At 41.6% G+C, this 16,707-nt stretch overlaps 1 long non-coding RNA gene across 1 annotated transcript in view; it reads right to left on the bottom strand.

Moving 5' to 3' along the window:
* Positions 1–14,463: 14,463 nt before the first annotated feature.
* The window catches only part of LOC123609210, a 112,858-nt gene continuing 110,614 nt past the window's right edge, over positions 14,464–16,707 (bottom strand). The window contains exon 5 of the long non-coding RNA XR_006717676.1: positions 14,464–15,006. This is a non-coding gene — a long non-coding RNA (uncharacterized LOC123609210). The remainder of the gene's footprint in view (positions 15,007–16,707) is intronic.

Raw genomic sequence — 16,707 nt, forward strand, 5'->3', positions numbered from 1 at the left:
CCTGGAGTGGGGCAAAACTTGATGAAATCAGAGTCTTGAAGGACCAGCAGGGCCATACTTTGCTCAGTGGATGGAGCAAGGAGACACTTGAAGGTGTAATCTTCTACACGTAGGGAGAGTAGATGAATCAAATTCTGAACACTGCCGGAATGTACAGCCTCACTCTCCATTTCCAACTTAATTGGATTTCACGTAGACACCCACTTCCCCCATTACTCCCCTCGCTATTCCAAGACTCGAGGGATTTGTATGTAAGGATTCCATAAGGATTCTAGTCATTCACCTTCTACTGATTTTTAGCTTAAAACACAGTGGAAAATTATTGACATTATTTCCTTGAAAACCCTTCCCTGCCTGAACATGTCTGTGTCAATAATTGTCATGTTGGCAATTGGAAATGGGCCTTTGGCAGCTCGCCTAGGAATGTCAAATAGTCTCCATTAGGTTTGAAAGCTCTGAGTTTCAGTAATGGGTTGATACTCTACCTGATATGATTGTACAAAATTACATAATTGATTTCTGGGACACTGCACCACACAAATTTTATAGGTTTCTTTTATTTTGTGCCTCAAAAGGCAAGTGTGCTTACGTTCATTTTCCTGAGTAAGAGGATTTCAAGTCTTGCTCCTGGCTGGTCCAGATTAAACTCTGGTATTTTATAAGGCTCTCCACCTTTTTTCTCAGTTATTTTACACATCAAAGCCTGTGATTTTCCATTCACTTCTAGGAGTTGGAAACTAAAATGTGGGTCTGAGACCGCTAAGTCTCACCAACTATAGTTGCACAAAATATATCATTCCTAGAGCAAAAGAAGTAATGAACATCTCTTAATTGTTGCAATACTTCTATGGTTTTCTTCAGCTTTAAAATTGTTACAAATATAGTATTTGTGACATACCTTTAAAGCATATTTGGTGAGTGCAGGCATTCTCTTCTTTAAAAAACTAGTTCTTTCTAACCTCAAGAAAGCCTACAGTCAGGGAACAATGAAAGCTAAGAAAGAATTGGCTTCCGTGCGATCTATTCTCTGTATCGATGGATAGAAGGACTAATGGGGCTCCCATTCAGGCATGACTGCACTGCCTGGGCCAAAGCAGAGAGGAGAAGCTGAACCGGCCACATGCAATGACACTGGGTAATTATACCTAATATTTAAACAATGACCATGACAAATCCAGTGCTGGGGCGGGTGGGGGGTTTGTGGTGGAGGAAGGAGGCATTGGGCTGAGTAGGAGCTGGGAGCACTGTGAATGCATTTGAAAGGCAACATCTTACATGAAGAGGGAGAGAAATATTATGAAATACAGAAGGCATATAATAAGAATAATGGAATTCTTAAAGCATGTTGAAAGGCAAGAGGAATTGAATTCAAAAACGAAACTTCTGAATGAAAATTATTTCATCTGTTTAATTAGGCTCACAAACTGAATGCTGAACTGAGCCACAATTAACCTGTATTCACGTATCCTGATTTTCAGGCATGATTTTCATACTAAGGATGTAAGAAAGCTCCTTTCTTCTCCTTGAGAATTACATTTATTCTAGATAGAACGTCACAAAATAGCCATCAACAGAAAAGGCCCCAAATTATTTTCCAAGTAAGAAAAGTGATGACGTGGGAAACACCACATAATCAGGACCTAATATCTACCTTGTTATGCAACGTGCCTACGTGCATGCAGGAATCTCTTACCAAAGATGTAATACAATCTTCACTCTGGTGTTGAAGGGAATCTTCATATGACCATCCCCCAAACCCCATAACAGATATGGTTTTACTGTTTGTAATCGTGACATTACCAGAAATGTCACATTATTTTTTTTATGAAAATCAATTGAAATTAAGTTTGTTTTGAGATTTTTCACAACTTGCTAAGAAATACTTAGGACATACGCTGGGATGTTATAAAACCAATGTTCATTCATTTTTCATGCTCACTCATCATTAAATGTTTATTTTGGTCAATATAAATAGATTGACTATTCTATGCTGGGCACATTTGGGTAGGCAATAAGGACTCATGAATTAAAAATTCATAAGAGTCACCACCCTCATGGAGCAGAGAAACAAATACCCTAAAACAAAAAGTCCACTCATTTGTTCTTAAAGTCAAGAAAGATCTCCCTAGACTCCCCAATAAATTTTAAATAGATAAAAGAAAATAGAGAAATAAAAATCTTCAGGAGAATTCAGCTCTTAGCCAAAGACCAAGTCACTGGCAATCTCTGTTTTATCCAATTTCACAAACCTTAGAAAAAAATATCCCCTCTTAAAAAAAATGAGTGATTTCTCAATGTAGGTTTGAGATGAGAGGACCTGCCTTGACATATTTGCCTGAGATGGCTGTTTTTTTGTTTTTGTTTTTTGTTTTTCGGGGTTTTTTTTAATCAGATAGTTTTGCTTTCTTACGCATGTGTTTTAAATTCAAATGGAGTTTTGACCTTTGAATCTCTGCAGCGGCTAATAATTCTCAACCACATCCCATTCCCCTGTCATTCTGGTCACACAAAAGACCTACCTTCCTGACCTCCTGGTGGGGGTGCTGAGGAAATGGACTATGCCTAGTTGAGACCAACGTGTTGTCCACGCAGGAGCATTTAATTGTCCACGGACATGCTCAGCATTCCTTTTTCAAAATTATACCATATTCTCTTCAGTGGGGGATCTTTCCACTTAGGTCCTGGAGACAGAACAGCATGAAGCAGAGCTCCCATGTGACCTTGCGAGACATAACCTTTGGATGCAATAAGCCACTGAAATTCTGGGGCTATTTGTTACTACGGCATAACCAAGCCTATCCTGACTGATACCTTCTTTTACCTTCACTCTTGAAATGCTTCTGCGTTTTCTGTCTGAAGAGAATTGAGAAGAAGTAGAAAATGAAAGCCCTCAGCAGGCCTCTGCTGGGTTTGGGGACCTTTGCTGATGTGAACTTTTTGTATGTTTCAAAGAAGACAGATGATTTCTTACATCCAGAGCATATGGAGTTCTGCCCATTACCCTACAAGGGAGAGGAAGATTTTCTTTTCTCCAGTTACCTACACAGCCCTCCTAAGCAGATGGCTCAGGTTGGATAAGGTTGGATCATGAGACAGACCTGGAAGGAGGAACACCAAAGGGCACTGTCAGGCCCAGAGGAGCCAACACCAGGCATGATGGATGGATCGGCTCACCAGCTATGTCTCCCAATAACCTTTAGGTTGATTTCTTGACATTTTGGAATGCCATGTAGTGCTGGACACTGGACCTGCTTTCCACTATGAAAGCCCCCAATTTTCCTCCATCTTCTGTGTTCTGACTCCCCATAAACACTCACACTGGGCAGGCTTTTCCCCCAATACACTGTTCTTCCAGACTTTTGAAACTCCTCAGCCATCCTGTGCCAGATACAGACCCACCTGCTGAATTCCAGCTGTGCAGCAGCTCACAATGAGTGGCTTTCTCAACACACTGATGGAAGGAGGTTCAGATTCAACACAGCTGGGTGCGGCATACCCCCCAAAACCCTCACTCACGACTCCCCTGTGCAGGCAGGGTTGAAAACCACTGTTGCATAAACCTCTTTCCTCTCAGGTCACTGAGGAAATAAACAACTAGCAATAATAATTAGTTGTTTATTATATTATTAGTTGTATTTTGTTATCATATGGTATATATGGTATATAACATAAATTATCTATAATATTTACTATTATTATTGAGCATATACAAGCAACTTTTAAGCACTAAACTCCCTTAATTCTCATACCAACCTTATGAACCAAATTCTCGATACTGTTCTCATGTTATAAATGTATCCCACACCACATAGGAGTAAGGGGAACCTGAGACCATCAAACTCTGAAGGCTTTCTTTCCCAAAACAGAATCCAACTCCTTACTTTAAGATTAATTTCTTTGCTTTCTATTAAAACACAGCCACACCCAGGAGAGGTATCAGACTAAGAAAGTTTTCCCTATTCTCCCAGTGGGTACCAGCCTGAGGCTTACCTATCTTACCTGGGGAGACCACACTCCAGGCCCCCCTTGAACATAAGCTGGGCCTATGAGACCAGGTTCTGGCCACTAACCGTGAGCCCTGTCCAGACCTGGCCAGAAAGCACTTTCCAGTCTTGTCCACTCTGGCTCTGCTCCTTCTGCATCCATGGAGGTCACATATGTAACATGGTGGCATCTCGGGTTGGACGGGGCAGGACTTCCCAGCTATCTCTTAGAGAAGGGCTTCCCAGAAGAGTGCCCATCCTGTCCCAACCTGTTACAGGAACAAGGAAGAAAGCCTGATTTTGGAAAGCCGTTAAGATTTCGAGGTTGCTCTTTTGGCAGCTTGCGTTCCTTGTCTTGATAAACATACTCCCCGTGGTAATAATAGGGAAAAACCCATGAGTGACTTCTAGTTCAATTTTTCAGATGCAGCACAAATATTTCAAATCTCAGCCTCACCAAGAAGTATAAGTTTAGCAACCACTGAGCCAAGACTCTTAGTTAACTAGCCAAAACAGTCCAACAAAAACTCACCATATATCCTAGGTCCCTCTCCCCCAATGAACTGTTGCTTCTGGATTATTTCTAACATAAGCAGCTTATTCGTGTTCTCTGATCTTACCTATTTTGAGTCCCACCTTAGAAAAACATTTTGGAAAATATCTTTTCAAAATTCTAGAAACCACCACATGTGTGAGTTAGTGAGTGAGTCGTGCCAGTTTATTTCAACTGCTCACAGGAGACAGAGGTTGAAGATGCTGTTCCAGTTAATCAATTACAACCCATCTGGGGCTGTTTTAATGAGTGCTTCAAGATGCACCTGGAAATAATTACCTCTCATAGGTAACAATAGCAAGACGATCGAAAGCGTTACCGGACTGTTGCAAATGGCATGTTCATTGTGTATCACCTGAGGTTCTCAGGTGTCCCACAAGCAGGAGCCAGGAGCACGTTCCAAAAGCAAATAAATGATTTTTTGTTGCTGTTGTTCTCTTCATTCTAGTGATCACTGTATACAACTCGATTCCCATAGCATGGTGGCCAGCGGAACTGAACTTCCTACTGGATGATGGCTCAGGATACTCCGTACTCACAGGATAAATTTGTCATTACAGATGTTCATCCACGTGAAGTATTTTTAAAGAAAGTTTGGCAAAATGCAAGCCTGGGATGTGACAGCCGTATGACAGATCTATCAAATAAAAAAGATAACAATGGAAACTCTACATCACTTACGGCACAAAAATTAGCAATGGGCTGAGCGATCTGAAGACTCAATTCAGGGTTTAATGTTCTCATATTTTTAAATTATTGAACGAATATTGAGATTTATTTTTTCTCTTATAATAGGGTGCCCAGAGACGGAGGGAGAAAAACTTCCCAATAGGAGTATTTGAAAATAAAGAATGACATTTCAACCGGATGAATTGTACATGCAGCAGTATGCCAGAAACTAGGAGAACAAAACTGTGTAGACAGCCGGTGCCACTCCAGTGATACCTCATCTCAGGAACGTTTTAAAATAGGCACTAAGTTTGCCATATATGCAGGACTGCCTTATTTAAAAGGTGGCACCTTGGTCAAAAAGGTCCTTTCTCAAAGAGTGGTCCAAGGATGCTATACAAGAGAGTCGCCTTGGGCGTTACATAAAAACCATATCCCTTAGCTTCATCCCAGACCTAATGGGGCCTTGGCACAAAGGATTTTAACAATCGCCAGGTGACTCTGAGGACCCCTAGTAGAGACAGATCACTTGTGAGAGATCAAGTAGGAGAAGCATAATGCATCACAGACAGAAAGCATTTTCCCACACGAGAGCCCAGAGAAATTAAACTCCGATAGAAGTGGTATTTTTTAAAAACTGAGATTTTCAAGATCAGAACAAATGGGAAGTCATTAAATGTGTCCATCTAAATAAAGCAGAGACAGATGAAAGGGTATTATGAGAAAATCATTCCGCTTCCAATAGAGACAAATTTGATGTTTAACTTTTTTTATTCTACTAAATAGAAATAAAGATCTTAAAATTTATATAGATAATAACTAGAGAGATAGACAGACAGATATTACAGTCCCTACTGTGATTAGCAAACAGCTTAAAAGAGTACCTTTTATTCTTTATTTTATATTCTTCCCACTGTTAGCTTCCTTCTGTTTTTAACAACAAAGACTCCATACCAGTCAAAGGGGAAAGGTTTTGAAGTAGCTATTAGAGAGACAGTTTTTCCCAAAAAACAGCCTGCACAATTCATCCCTCACATATCAGAACTGCTCAGTGGGAGGTTAAATTCTGTAGAGCTATTTGGTCAAGATTTAATATTACAACTTTCCATTTATAGCTTGGCGTCCCAATCTACTTCATTTAAGGTACTGGGTACCCAGTCTCTCCATCATTGTTCAAAATCTGATGCCAAGTGCCACTGGAAATGGATGTCGCTTGAGCAATGAAAACCATATTTTCAAAGGAAAAAGATGAGATGTCTCGCACTTTTTAGACCACAGGGAAGTTTCAATATATCTGAACAAGAATATTAAGTATAAGAGCAAGGCAGAAGCCCACAAATGAAAACACTGTAAGAAACCTGATTCTCTGTATGTGGAACAGATTTCAGCAGCTCAGCACAGTTCATGATGGCAAATGTCACAATGCCCAACTGTCTGCATGACATTCTAAGGCGCAGTTGAGGGAAACCTATAAAACATGTCAGTACAGAAATGAGCATATGGTGTCCCTATAAAGAAAGTGACTGAGGGAACCTGTGTGGCTCAGTCGGTTGAGCACCCAACTCTTGGTTTTGGCTCAGGTCATGAACCCAAGAGTCATGGGAATGAGCCCCATATGGGGCTACAGCTGAGCATGGAGACTGCTTGGGATTCTCTCTCTCCCTCCCTCTGCCCCTTTTCCATGCTCGTTTTTGCTCTTTCTCTCTCTCTCTCTAAAATTAAAAAAAAAAATTAAAAACAAGACAGTGACCATATCATTCAGCTGTAAGTACATGAGGGTAGGCACATCTTTTTTGGCTCTTCATGGAATCTCCAGTGCCTTGCACACTCCTTGACTCTTATAGGTGTGCTTAAATACACACACACACACACACACACACACATACATATGTACATTCATACATACATACATACATACATACATACAATTTGAAATGATAGAAAAATGAAAAATCAGTAAAAGAAAATGGGTTTTCCTAAATCTATCTTCCTATCACCCATCTTCCCACTGAGTCTTACCAAGTTACTTCCTAAGTATCTCAAAATGTTCTACCTTTCCCCACCCCAGCCCGACTGACCTTAAGCTCATCCACCATCAGCTCTTCCCTAGATAATGACAAGAAACTTTTTAAAAAATTCCCTGCATTCACTTGAGCCCATCTTCAATCTTCTGTTCATATTTGAACCACAGTCATCTTTTTAAAACATAAGTCACACACATACACACACACACACACACACACACACACACACACGTGCACACCCCACACAAACGACACTAAACCATTTGATTCTCATTGGTCTTAGAATCAAGAATAAAAATTTTAATGTGGCTATCAACATGGCTGGGCTCCTCTATGCCTCCACATGGTCATCCTACAGGGTGTTCTGGCCTCCCAGACCGCCCTTAATTTCTCTAACATGCCGTGCCCTCCACCACAGGTTTTGGCACTTGCTGTGCCCCCTTCCCGGGATGCTTATTCCCCTCTACCCTTCCTTTGCTTTTCATTTTTTTGTAATAACCATGCTTTTAGATCTCAACTCACATATATCCCCCTCAAGCAAGCCTTGGTCGGCATCCATGTCTACAGCTCGTCCTCCATCACGTGGTCTCAAACCACCATGGGTCCCTTCCATGACACAATTACAAGAGTCATATTTTACATTCACATTTGTGATTCTTTTATTAAAATCTGTCTTCTTTACTGTACTGAATGCCCTATGAAGGCAAGGATTCTGCCTTTGAATTCTACTCACCAGTGTATCCCCATCATCCATCAAAGTGTTTGGCATTATAGTACGTTCTCAATAAATATTCATTAAATCCATAAATTAATTAGAAGACCAATGATTCATGAGTATCCCCTATATCTGTTGGTTCCACATTTCTTACCCCAGGCTTGTTGTACTTGTTGTTTTTAAACCATGGAAGGTTTCCTTTTACTTCTCTGACCAATACATACTTAAATAATTTCACCAAGCTGGTAATGATGTACAAAAAGACCAATCCAGACATCTGTTGGAACCAGAAGTCCAAAGCATTTCCTAGCAAAGTGGGCAGATTAAGGAATTTACAATAACTACATCCACAACATTTTTAGGTCCCTGGGAAGCTTCTTGAGTATTTAGGCTAAAGCAGCTGGTTCTGGAATGGATACCATGGAATCTGATTCCAGAAAGTTCAGAAAACAAAGTGTGGCATTACAAGTCAAGTAGCAGGATATCAATGGGAATCACTGGTATTTTCATGGGATTAACACAGGAAAATTCATTGCTAAGACTCAGCTAACCAGCTGAATGCCCACATGCACAGAAAGCTTGCAAGGTTTGTTTTTTCTCTTGTTTTTAATAAAATGTCCTTTCTTTGTGTCCTGATCCCAACCACGTGATATTACTTGACTATTTGAATCAGTTTACCAAGTACCTCTGCAGATACTTTTAACTTCCAAAAATCCACCAAAATATTTACCTTTAATAAATATTTAATAAATAATAGAAGTATATACACACACATGTATCTACATATAAACACACACACATAGAGAGAGAGAGAAGATTCGGGACTTTGCCTTGTACAACAACTTTGAAAGATAAATAAGTTGGTGTCATTATTATCACAGTTATATACATGAAAAAAACCAAAGGCTCAGTTGTCTGGCTGCTAAGTGCCTCAAGGTGGATTCAAATCTATGTCCATTGCCAATGACCACCACCATTCCTACTTCCCCATAAAAAAGAAAATGTGATCAGCTTTTCCGATATGGTATATTAAACATTTTAGATCTACTCTAAGATGTATAAAAGTGATCAATTTCACACCACCCAGGTTTTTCCGTTTAAGATATTTTTCCATAAAATATTCCTGGAAGAAGTGTTTAAGCAGGGTACAGAATTTTATTCCACACTGAGACAAAGGATGAAATGTCTTCAGAGTTCTAAGCACGTTCCTTGCTATTTCACTCACACAGAGGTCTGCTCTTAATTTTTTTTTTTCTGTTTCATTCAAAAAGCAATTCCACTACCAACCTGAGGTTAGCTACATTAATCTAATGTCAACTCCATTATTGTTAATTATTTTATGGTGGCTATATTTTAACAGAAGGGGTACAAAGATCCCTCATGTCATTTGATAGCCCACCAAGAATTATATTGAAATAACTACATTGATTTCCAGATCTCAGCAAGCAACTAGGACATAATTAAACTTTTATCTCTGCAAATTTTGCTGTCTTTTTTTTTTAACCTGGTTACCTATTGTTCGGTAGACTAATCTTATTTTGCTTCTCAGGTGGGCCTAAAATTTCATTCAATGCTTAAGAAATAAATTAAAATGAAAGACATGTAATATCTGGACATTTCTCAAATGAGAATTTCCATTGGCATATTTTCTCTGGGTTCATTTTTTTTTTTGGCCTGTTTCTTATTTGACTTTAATAAAGCTATACTCTATTGAAGTTAAATAAAAGCACTCCTCTGAGCACTTGGAGTGAAATTAAAATAGCTATAAATCTGAAGAAGCAGCCATTTAAAGATTCTACTTGACCTACCTTAGAAGAAATAACCTGTAGCTATAGAAAAGGTAGGTTCTACTGAGACCCGCTCTGTAAAACCAGCTCAGGGTTCTCAGGTCTCTCCCTCCTACAGAACATCTGTCATGTCTCTTGCTCCCCAAACAGTAGACTTTAAACTCTATGAGAAGGAAACTTTCCTTAGACTTCTGGAATTTTTTTTTTCCATTAAAATTAAAAAAAAAAAAAAAAAAAAAGCCAGTGAAGGAGCAGCATAGTAAAGTAGAAGCAAAGAAAAAGTAAAAAACCCACCAGACTGAAAACACACTTGCATTCATATTCTCCTTAATTATCTATGCCACTCTGGAGAAGCCACCTTGAGCTCTGTGCCTCCGTTTTCTCATCTGAAAATCAAAGCAGCTAGATGTGAGCCAGGTCCGGGACTCAGCATTCACCGCCCATGCAAAACGTACAGGGGCTCCAAAAATGAAAATTCACGCAAAAAAAAAATCCATGATGAACAAAACATCAAATGCTTCAATTCAATATTAACAGGCTGAGAGGGTTACTGATTTTCCTGGTCTTGACACAGGTCTGTTCCCGACCAGATCCTCTCTAAACACCATCTACCTCTAACATTCCGGGGCTAGACTTCTAGTCTCCTCGGGCACATGGCCATCTTCCAGCCCCTGAGACCCGGACAGGGAGGTTCAACCAGCAAAACTCCTTAGGAGCATTTCAGGGCGACCAGTGAGAGAGACTGGCGCCTTCCTTCTAATTCTCCTCCCGTTGTCCCGGGGAGACAGTGACTTCATGTGGCTTCACATCAGGACTCTGCCGTGTGATCAAGATTGAAATCATAATCTCATTTCCCTAAGAGCTTTGGGAGGGCACAGACTTCCAGCAGGCTGCCTCGGGGCGCCACCCTGTACCCTGACTTGCACTGACTTGATTAAGCTATAGCTTCGGACTGAAGACAGCATGGGGGACACTTTCAAAAATTCTGGAAGGCTGTCCTCTCCGCACACCGTGCGCTTCCTCGCCCTGGCCTGTCGGGCCTCGGCAGGGCATTCCCACTCACTGCCCAGCGAAGGGTGACATAGCGCCGAAGGGGAATGAAGCAACGACAAGTCTCGACTTTCGACGGCAAAGCTTCTGATCCCCCAAGAGTGGATCAAAGGTCCTACTTTTGTTCCTGAGCCCTGCCGGAGGGGGCGTATAAAATGCCAGGGTGGGCACCACTGTGACAAGGCGAAAGCAAATAAGGCAACGTCATGGAGATCCCCCCAGGCCCAGGGGGTGCAAGAAAGATGTCTTAGAATACCCTGAGGCTGTCAAGGGAGCTGTCAAATGACCTCCATGCTCCCGTTAAGTGCCTTGGTTCTCAGAACTGCAAATGCTGAGTTGTTTGCAAACGCGGAGCAAGGTGTATCCCTTTCCCAAGAGAGTTAATGGCCCCAGGTGCTCTCCTTGAAACCCTGTCTACCCAGCGCAGTGCGAAATAGGAGCGCACGGCTGTCCATTTATGTGTTGGAGGCTGGTCTGGATGAAGGTAAGAACTTGAAAGTCCTATCAAGGATGCTGGAGTCCTCCACGGTGCCTCGTCTCCCATCCAGGCTGGCACCACTTTGCCGTTCTCCAACAGAGGCAAGTTTCATAAATCTGCAGACGTCACCTTTTTTTCCGAAACTATAGTTACTTACATAATTTGATCTGCTCCCTCTATGGCTCCAGTATTGCTCATGCCTTGTGATTGATAAGGGCCTTCTATATTCTTCTTTCATATTTAAAAACCCTTATGCAAATTCTGCCAGCAGCACAGCAAACTAAAGTTTTTGCATTAATGCTTCGTATTATTCACATACAAAAATTCCATTTAAATCTCATTAAGCTTGTGACATAAATCCAAACAAACTAGAAAATGCCCCGTTAAGGTGGAAAAGTGACATATGTCTTCCAGTCCCCTGGCAGAGCAACACCAAATGAAAAAAATGATAAAAGTGCTCCCCATTTGGGACAATATACCAATGGACACATATGTTACTTTTCTGCCTCTAACTGTTCGCAGCCTTCCTGCCTTTATCTCAATAGCATTTAAATGAAGTATTTGTCAGCAACTGTTTCTGGTAATGTGACGTATGTGATTCAGTAAGGCGGCGAGCTGAGTTTCTGGAAACATAACGGTATCCTGGGAAAATCATAAAAAGTCTGTCTGCTAACGGCATTTTTTTGATTTCCCTCTAGGCATTTCTTGGGGTTCATGGTATGATTTATCTGTCATGTAGTATTAACAATATACCTTTCAGGGACTGGAGGTTGAGTGGGGCCCCTGAGCTGCCTGCCTCAACCCCCCACCAAAACTGAATGGTCTTTGTGCTGTCTTGCCTCATCTCCAACCAGTTTTTCCTTGAAAACAATTACAATAATATCAGCAGGTTACAGAGCCTTTACTATAGTACCCTACCCTCTTTAGGACCACTGCTAATGGTCAATTTTAATTCTGTAATGTGTTTAGGTTAGAGATTTGGGGAGCTGGGTACCATCTGCTCTGGCCCTTAGTGATTGCAAATCCGAGATTATGATGTGAACAGTACAAGGTCACACCAGTACTTTGACTTTTTTTAAGGTTTATTTATTTTGCAGAGAGAAAGAGAGAGCACGAGCAGGGGAAGGGCAGAGAGAGAGGGAGACACAGAACCTGAAGCAGGCTCCAGGCTCTGAGCTGTCAGCACAGAGCCCGACGTGGGGCTCGAACTCACAAACTGTGAGATCCTGACCTGAGCTGAAGTTGGAGGCTTAACCGACTGAGCCATGAATGACGCTATTACCATATCATAATCAGTTACATATTTGCCTCAAAAAAATAATCGGATTTTGGATTTGGGTGCAGCTCTCGGTAGCTGCGGGACTCAGAAGGCTCAATGGGAGTATCTGAAAAGGTAGGAACGCCCCTGGTTGTCGAAAGGCCGAGGTCTTGGGCCAACGCTTACGGCTCTCCACCTGCTCTTGTCAAGCCTTCAGAGACTCCAGCGGGAAAGAGTGATGCAAAAGGAATGCCCACCCTCCAGCCCTTGGGACCCACCTGGTTCTGTTTCCTGAAGTGGTCAAGAGCATAGGCAGAGATGCTGTCCCGGGCCTACCCATTTCAGAGAAAGAGAAGGACAGTGAGAGTCAGGGAGAGAAATGGAGAGTGTGACCAGAGACACAGAACCAGGTCTGATGTGAGGCTGCCTCTTTCACCTGCGTGGCTCCTACCCGCCTTCACTGCCCTTCACTTCCCTGAGGCGGCCTCTCCCCCAGGTGGCACCTGCATGAGGCAGAGGGCCCTTGTGACCTGTCTTGGCCTCTGCACCACAAGGCACCTCTCAGTTTGCCACCCAGAAGGTGGAGCAGTGAGCTGGGTAGGATCCAACCCCTGTGGCCACGCTGCCTGGGTTCCGATCTCACACTGCCACTTATTGAGCCACCTTGGGTGAGGTACCTACCCTTCCCTGCCTCCGTTTCCTCATCAGTAAAATAACAACAAAAAAAAATCGGTAAAATCAGTAAAATCTATTTTAATTACTGCCTCACAAATACAGGTGCTCTGTAAGCATAACATACTATTATTACTTTATATATACAATTGGCTCTCTCCCCCACTAGACAGACAGCCAGGTAAGTCAGGGCCGGTTTTGCTCAGTGCTTGGCTGAATAGATGTTGATGGATGAATAGATACCAGCGATTTGAAAGTATTCTTAGAAGTAAGAAAATGCATGATTCCAGATACATCTGTGGGGTGCTTTCTCTTTAAAAACTTTACAAAAATGTTATTGAGTTCTAGACGACACATTAAAAACAGCACACATTTAAAGTGGACAATTAGATAAGTTTTGACGTATGTAAACAGCCATGAAACCGTAACCACACCAACACAAGGAGCCCTTTAAATTTTTTTTTTTTTTCAACGTTTATTCATTTTTGGGACAGAGAGAGACAGAGCATGAACGGGCGAGGGGCAGAGAGAGAGGGAGACACAGAATAGGAAACAGGCTCCAGTCTCTGAGCCATCAGCCCAGAGCCCGACGCGGGGCTCGAACTCACGGACCGCGAGATCGTGACCTGGCTGAAGTCGGACGCTTAACCGACTGCGCCACCCAGGCGCCCCTCAAGGAGCCCTTTAAAATCCTTCCCTCGAGTCCTCTCCCCTCCCCCACAACCTCTGATTTGCTTCCTGTGAGTAGGGATTAATTTGCATTAACTCGAGTTTTATATAAATGGACTTACGCCACGCACTCGCTTTTGTTTGCTTCCTTCACTCGGCATCGTTACTTGGAGAGTCATTCATGTTATGTATATCAATGGACACACACTTTCTTTTCTTTGGAGTAAATATCTATTTGTGGAACGGCTGACCATATAGTAAGTGTAAGTTTAACTTGGTAACAGACTGCTTTCCAAAGCGGTTGGAACATTTTACATGCCCACCAGCGGTAGATGAGAGCTCCAGCTTTCCTAATCCTTGCTGATACTTCCTGTGATGAGTCTATTTAATTTTTCATTCTAATAGGTGTGAAGTGATATTTCACTGTGACTTTTGTTTATGTTTGCCTATTGGCTGGTGTTGGGCATCTCTTCGTGTGTTTATTTGTCATCCATAGATCTTTGGTGGATTGTTCAATTCTTCGGCCAAGTTTTTATTGCGTTGTGTATTTTCTGACTGTTGCATGTCAGAGTTCTTTACATGGTTAAAAGACAAACAGAGACATATTAGAAATATTACGCGTTTATTTGAGTAAAAATCAATTCAAATCAGGCAGTGCCCAATCAGAACTGGTCAGAAGTGCTCCCCCAACAGGAACTAGGGGAGAGACTTTTATAGAAAAGATGTGGAAGCCAAGCAAGGAAATTATTTGATTGACCGTAGCTTCAGTGTGCTGGACTTGGAAAAGCTCAACTGGTTGGTTGTCCTTAGGTTTTGATCTCTTATCCTTGAGGCGTTTACAGGCTTTGGCTTGGGTTTGCTTACCCAAACTCCTGGGGTATTAGAACCACCTCAGTCTCATGGCCTCCTTCTAAGAGGAGAATTTTGTTGAGAATTTAAGAGTTCCCCCTTTTGGTCATTCTCTCATACATGAGCGATTGGCCCCAAATGTGGCATCAGTGCCACTCTCAGTCACCATCAGGATAAAGTTGTTCTTGTCTCATTGGGAAATTCATGGGTCATAATGTCAGGTGCACGGAAGAGCTGTTTTTGTTGACCTTCTAGTTGTTCATTTGTTTCTCCAAGCACAGCGAGGCCATCTGATGTGGCTGCAAATGCACATGCAAGACCCTTGAGAGAACACAGCCCACCAGGGAGACTACAATGATGATTATCAGGAGGATAAAACCAAGGGACTGGATTATGTTCCCCTACCCAGGGCTCCTACGAACCAAACCAGTTGGTTATCAGACAAATCAAAGAATGTGCCTGAAGGGTCATCAACCCAATTTAGCCAAGTAGGGGGGTTGTTAATTTCTTGCATTCGCCACAAAACCAGTTATTGATCCGGGTATTGCCATGGCACAGACGCCTCTTTGTTTAGCCAAGAACTAACCCGAACCAATTCTATTATCGAAAACCACCTTGGCGAGAAAGCCTAGGGACTTTTGTTGCACAGCTGTAGCCTTAACAGTAGAATTAGTGATAGCTGCCAGAGTTAAGGAATATTGTCTTCCCACGCATTAACAGAGAGTGAAGAGAGACAAGTCATGAAAAGGCAAAGGGAATAATAGTTACATATCAGAGATGGGGATCTGGATCCATGATCCTGGTAGAACTACCCACCTCTCAAGGTATCATCTGCTTCCGGGGAGGAACTTCCTTAGTGTATTTTAATATTGGATCTTCAGTTGGTGGGAGTTCCAAGAGTCTAGAGGAGCCCCGTATAATTGGAAGATGGGGATTCAAGGTTCAAGACCTTGAAGTTGTATTACAATCACAGTAAGGAAGAGGACCGGGTATGGTCCCTCCCAACAAGGCTCCAGGGAAGCATTTGTTCTTAGTGATTGCAAATCAGAAAAATTGGAAAACATAAGAGACATTAGTTTGGAGAGTCATAGCCAGATATTTGAGGAAACCAGAAGAATTCCAGATCCGGACTGGTTTACAGGACGTTAGTACCCACGAGATTGTGTTATAGTTTCCTACCGAAACAAAATTTTTTTTCTCTCTACAGTCATCTTCATTCCTACCAAACATAATCACAGGAAGAATAATATGTTTCCAAAATAATTCCAGTCTCGTTAAACTTGGCCTGATTATTTATGTAAGGGCAGCAAGAATAGTGATTGACCATATCAGCTCTGTAGAAGTCATCTTTGTTGGAATTTTTTCATAAATACATTGGATTTTTAAAAGCCTCTCATGGCTAAGAAGCCAAGCCAAGGCCTCAGCATCAAACTTTGTCTACAATACCTATAGATTTGGTTGATTCCTCTCTGTTTTGAAGTCCCCCAAATATCCTGAGTTTCCTATGGCTGCCAAGCAGTGACCTTTCTTCCTCACCTTTCTTGGTAATGTTTGGAACCCTGTAAGCAAGATACCAGGTGGGTTATTGAAAGAGCTTTATTGGTTCCATAAAGTCAACCTTAGTTTCTTAAAACTGTCTGGTCATATCTGTTTTTATGTATATCATTCTCAAAGATGACATTTCAGTCAAAACCTTGGTATAATATAACCAAAGTGCCCAATTGTGGCCTGTGGTATAAGCAAAACAGATTCTTACTAAACTTATGTAAATAACTACAATGCCCTGAGAATAAGAATATTCAGTAAGTTTCTGAATTCTGGAGGAATTGGGTAAAGAGAAAAAATAAATGTCTCAATCCTGTTTATAAAAGTATACCTTGCCAAACTGCTGTAAAGCATAGATAGGTTAAAAAGAAAAGAGCAAAAGATTTTCTTACACCTGGAAAACCAAAACAGTAAAGAACAGGCAATGTTTCAAACAAAGAGTCATGGAAAATTAT

Source organism: Leopardus geoffroyi, chromosome B2, assembly GCF_018350155.1.
Source record: "Leopardus geoffroyi isolate Oge1 chromosome B2, O.geoffroyi_Oge1_pat1.0, whole genome shotgun sequence".
Taxonomy (NCBI): domain Eukaryota; kingdom Metazoa; phylum Chordata; class Mammalia; order Carnivora; family Felidae; genus Leopardus; species Leopardus geoffroyi.